We start from the raw sequence: 5,426 nt of genomic DNA, 5'->3' as shown, positions 1-5,426 counted from the left end.
GGAGGAGGAAAGGGATTTGGGTGTCCATATACACAAACCACTAAAAACTAGTTCACAGGTATAAAACGTTATCAAAAAGCTAATGGAATGTTGGCCTTTATTTCGAGGGTCTGGAAACCACAGGTGAGGAATTAATGCTTCAGTTGTTTAGAGCCTTGGTCAGACTCCATCTGGAGAACTGTGTTTAGTTTTGGGTACCGCATCTCAGGAAAGATAGATTGGCCCTGTTGGTTGTACAACCCAGATTCACCAGAAAAATACCAGACCTTCATGGGTTGAATTAAGATGCCAGGTTGCATGAAGCTGGGTTGTATTACCTTGAGTTAAGTGGTTTGAGGTGTGTTCAATCTGAGGTGTTTAAAATGGAAAACTACACTGGAGAATGGAGGCTTCAATTCAGATACATATCACATGCAAGTGAGAGCTCAACCATTTGAGCTAATTCCCATTTCACACCCACCAGTCTCCAGTAGGCTGACTCTTCAAATCTTAAGATGCTGTGATATGGCAAGACAAAAATATTCCTCCCTAAATGAATGCTATATGAGCCCCTCCACACCCCACTTAGTCTCAGCCTCTTCCTCAGATCAGCTAATGCTTACTTTGTATTGTTTTTTTCTGATTCATCAATTAAGTAACATTTGCTCAAATCATGTGAGCATGACATCATGATAGTTTCTGATTTATCTTTCATCAACACCACCGATATTTTAGTCTTGTTTTTAGTGTTGGAAATACAGTGATGTAAAGCAGCCCATCAACAGAAAACCTAAAAGTGGGTTACTGTATTCAAGTAATGTCACAGAAAACTTTGTAACTCCCAACATCACAAACAAGATATCTGACAAGACAACAACCTTGCTACTTCTCATCTGCTGTGCACCCAACCAGAACAAAACACCCGCAATTGTTGTCCACGCTGTGGACACGTATATGTGCTCCTCTAGCTTGATATTTTTGTGCCCAAAAATTCCTTCGAGCCGGAATTGAACCAGCGACCTAAGGATGACTTTGCTCTGCATTCCCACTACAGTCCTCCGCTCTACCAACTGAGCTATTGAAGGTCATAACACCAGGTGTGCAAAGCTTTTTCACAAACTTGATCTGAATCCATTGGCACCTTTCGCACCACGTGAAAAGAGCCATCATCACGCGTATCCTCAAAAAACCTTCCCCGGACTCATTCCTTTTCTCAAATTACTGCCCTATCTCCAACCTCACTTTCCTGTTGAAGGTCCTTCAATGTGTTGTTCCTTCCCAGCTTTGCTCCTTCCTCTCCCGCCACTCCCTATACGAAAACAACCAATCGGGTTTCCATGCTGTACATAACTTAGAAACAGCCCTGGTCAAAGTGACAAATGACATTGTGTCCTTCTGTGACCAGGCTGTCTCCCCATCCTTCTTGATGTCTCTGCTACCTCTGATAGAGTTGACCACTCTATTCTCCTCCACCACCTCTCCTCTCATCTCAAGCTTGAAGGGTTCAGATCCTGGTTTCCACTTTGTCTCTATAAACAGCTTCTACTTCAGTCACCGCCCTGTCAACTCTTCCATCCAGAAAACTGCAGCTCATGTCCACTCCTGCACCAGACTCTGTGACCCTTTCACCCCCAACCTCACTCACGCGGCTACAGTGGCCCCCCCATCCCTCAGAGGATGGCGTCAAAATCCTCGCCCTCACCTTCAGGGCCCTCGACAGCCTTGTCCCTTCCTGTGCTCATGCTTCATAGGAAGTAAAAGTGCTAAATCACTTTTTTGCATCCGTTTCAAATAAGGAGGAGACGGATAAATTATTTTATCTGGAAAGAGAACCCCAAAAATTTTGCAGGAGATAGTTGCGATAATAATCATATCACATGGTTACCACACAGCTGTATAAACTTAAGGTAAATACAACTCAGAGGTCAGATATATTGCATCTGAGGATCCTGAAGAAATTAAGGGAGGAAGTTGTAGAGGTGCCAGTGGACTGGAAAAAGGTAAATATTACCCCTAGTTTTTTTTAGAAAGGTAACAAATGTGATCCAGAAGCTACAGACTGGTAAGCTTGATGTCCATTGTGGATAAAATTCTGGAGAATCTTATTAAGGATAAAATCATGGAGCACCTGGAAAGAAATAAAATCAAAAATGATAGCCAATAAGGGTTCATGAAGGGGGGAACTTGCCCATCTAATTTACTGGTTTTCTTTGATGGTGTGATAAGGGAGCTTGATAAGGGTCAGGCTATGAATGTTGTATATCTGGATTTCAGTAAGGCCTTTGATACAGTTCCTCTTGAGAGGCTGGTACTGAAAATAAAGAAGCGGGAAAAGTGTAAGTATATTACAATGGATACGTAACTGGTTGGTGGAAGACCCGAAGATGGTGGCACAAATGTCTGTTATGGGACCTCTTCTGTTTCATAGTTTTATAAATGATTTGGAGTAGAAATCGCAAGCACAGTGGCTAAATTTGCAGATGGCCCAAGCTAATGAAGATGGTAGATTACAAAGTGGAACAACATAGGTTACAGGAGGATTTGATCAATCTTGGTGATTGGGCAGACCGGTGGCAGATGAAATTCAATGTGGAGAAATGTAATATACTTCACATGTGGACAGAAAATCTAGGAAGGGACTATTATTTGAACGGACGGAAAATAATATGCATGAAAAATGAAAAGAACGTGGAGGTCCTGACTGACAACAAATTTAAGCTCTTGGAACAATGCTGTGTGGCAGTGAGTAAAGCAAACCGGATGTTAGGATGTATCAAAAGATCAATAACAAGCCAAAATTGTGGGGTAATCATGCCACTGTATAAATCATTTGTGAGAATGTACTCAGAGTACTTTGTACAGTTGTGGTTACCGCAGCACAAAAAGGATATTGGAGAAATCGAGAGGATGCAGAGAAGGGTAACCAGAAATAATTGAGGGAATGGAGTGACTGGACTATGAGGAGTTATTAAATAAATTGGGCGTGTTGACGCTGGAAAAGAGATTGAGAGGGAATATGATTTCTGCCTTTAAGATTCTAAAGGGGCTAAACGACGTGGATCATGACAGGTTGTTTTAACTAGTCTGAAGATTAAAACCAGACGATACAGCCTGAGGTTGAAGGGGGAAAATTCAGAATAAATCTATGGAAACACCAATTCAGTGAGCGAATAGTAAACCTGTGGAACAGGCTCCCTCGGGAGATATTTCAAGCAGGAAATGTTGATTCCTTCAAAAGCAGATGAGGTAGTTTTCTTTAGGAAATAACATTATGGTACATACTACATAGATAGTTCTGCACATGTGTGCATGCAATTGCCGGGAAGGTGGAAGGTAGATTGACCTTGGTCTTTTTTTGCTCTATCAATTCTCATGTTCTTTTGTTCTTGTAAGTACAGTTTAAGATAAACGTGAACTACGCTATTCTAGTAACTTTGTAAATACCATTGTAAGTGCCAGCAATAGAAACAATGATTGTGATCAGATGCCAATTGTGCTACTGCTCACATGCTGTACTCCCCCCAAGAATAAAACACCCCAATGGTTGTCCATGAGGAGGGCAAATAAATGTGTCTGATTCTCTAGCTTGATATTTTCTTCTCTAAAAGTTCCTTTGAGCAGGAATTGAACCAGTGACCTAATGACGACTTGCTTGTGCATTCCAACGACAGTCCTCCGCTCTAAAATCTAAGCTATCAAAGGTCACAACACCAGGCCTGCAAAGCTTTTTCACAAATTGCTCTTCATTAGCGATCATGCCACTTGTGAAAAATGATGGTGATAGTTACGGCTTCAAATGATTGCACTGAGTGCCTTCTTAGCGCAGTAGACAGTGCATGACTTGCATAATATAAAGGTCCTAAATTTGATCCTCAAAGAGGGCAAACATTTGCAAACTGCTAACGTTATTCTAATTCTGCCCATTTAATAAAATGTTCTCCCGAACCATTTGACCACCATGTTCCACCATGTTCAGGCTGCAGGACACAATGTTCAATATATTCCTTGAGGTGCAGCAATGAACAGATGGAAAACTACACTGGAGAATGCGGGCATCGATCCCGCTACCTCTCACATGCTAAGCGAGCGCTCTACCATTTGAGCTAATTCCCCTCTCACACTCATAAGCCTCCAATAGGCTGACACACCAAATCTTAAAATGCACCGACTTGGCAAGGCAAAAATATTTCTCCTGAAATCAATGCTATCTTAGCCCCTCTTCACCCCGCATCAGCAACAGCCTCTTCCTCAGAACAGGCAACGTTGCTTATTTATATTGGTTTTGATGATTCAACACTCAAAAACATTTTCTTATACCATGTGACCATGTTCTCAAGGTAGTTTCTGGTTTCTTTTTCATCAACACCACAAATATTGTAGCATCATCTTCAATGTTGGAATACAATGACATTATCCAGCAATTAAACAGNAAAAACTGAAAGTGAACTACTGTTTCCAAGTAATGTCATAAAATGTTGTCCATTAAAAGGACAAATCTATGTGTGTGATTCTCTAGCTTGATATTATGGTCATAAATATTCGTTCGAGCCAGAATTGAACCAGCAACATAAGGACCAAATCTTAATATGCAGTGACCATGGCACGACAAATAAATTTCTCCTCAAATCAATACTACCTGAGATAATTTCCACCCCAAGGCACTCTCAGTGTGATACTCAGAACAGGCAACGCTGCTTACTTTGTACTGATTTTATCGGTTTCAACACGTAAATAAGGTTTGCTCATGTCATGTGACCATAATATCAAGATAGTTTCCAATTTCTTTCTCATCAAAACCATGAATATTTTAGAAATGTTTTCAGTCTTGGAAATACAATGATATCGTCCAGCCATCATCAACAGGAAAAATGAAGTGAACTTCTATATTTCGGTAACGTTGTNAAAAAACTTTCAGCGATATAAACAATAAATGTGACTAGAAAACAATGGTGCTACTTTTCCATGCTGTACTCCCCACAAGGATAAAACACCCACAATGGTTGTCCATGAGGAGGACAAATGGATGCGTGTGATTCTCTAACTTAATATTTTGACACCAAAAATTCCTTCGAGCCGGAATTGAACCAGCGACCTAAGGATGACTTAGTTGTGCATTCCCACTACAGTCCTCCGCTCTACCAGCTGAGCTATCGAAGGTCACAGCATGAGGCCTGCGAAGCTTTTTCACAAACTTATTCTTCATTTGCAATCGTGCTACTTGTCAAAAATGATGGTGATAGTTACGGCTGCAAATAGCTGCACTCAGTGCCTTCTTAGCACAGTAGGCAGCGTGTCAGTCTCATAATCTGAAGGTCCTGAGTTTGATCCTTAGAGAGGATCCCATTTTTTCTATCATCATTTTTTCTATCTATGAGCACTTGGACAAATATGATATAATACAAAATGCAATACAAAATTACACTTGTATAGCATCTTTCACATCAGGA

At 40.9% G+C, this 5,426-nt stretch overlaps 2 non-coding genes across 2 annotated transcripts; both read right to left on the bottom strand.

Moving 5' to 3' along the window:
• Positions 1-971: 971 nt before the first annotated feature.
• On the bottom strand, positions 972-1,064 carry trnay-gua. Its single transcript has 2 exons — positions 1,028-1,064; positions 972-1,007 (listed from the first exon to the last, which is right to left on the bottom strand). It is a non-coding gene; the product is annotated as a tRNA-Tyr (tRNA).
• A 3,979-nt stretch (positions 1,065-5,043) lies between these two features.
• On the bottom strand, positions 5,044-5,136 carry trnay-gua. Its single transcript has 2 exons — positions 5,100-5,136; positions 5,044-5,079 (listed from the first exon to the last, which is right to left on the bottom strand). It is a non-coding gene; the product is annotated as a tRNA-Tyr (tRNA).
• Positions 5,137-5,426: the final 290 nt, after the last annotated feature.

Source organism: Callorhinchus milii, unplaced genomic scaffold (assembly GCF_018977255.1).
Source record: "Callorhinchus milii isolate IMCB2004 unplaced genomic scaffold, IMCB_Cmil_1.0 Scaffold2, whole genome shotgun sequence".
Lineage (NCBI taxonomy): Eukaryota > Metazoa > Chordata > Chondrichthyes > Chimaeriformes > Callorhinchidae > Callorhinchus > Callorhinchus milii.
Note: the sequence above shows the minus strand (reverse complement) of the source record. Positions and strands in the feature narration are given on the sequence as shown.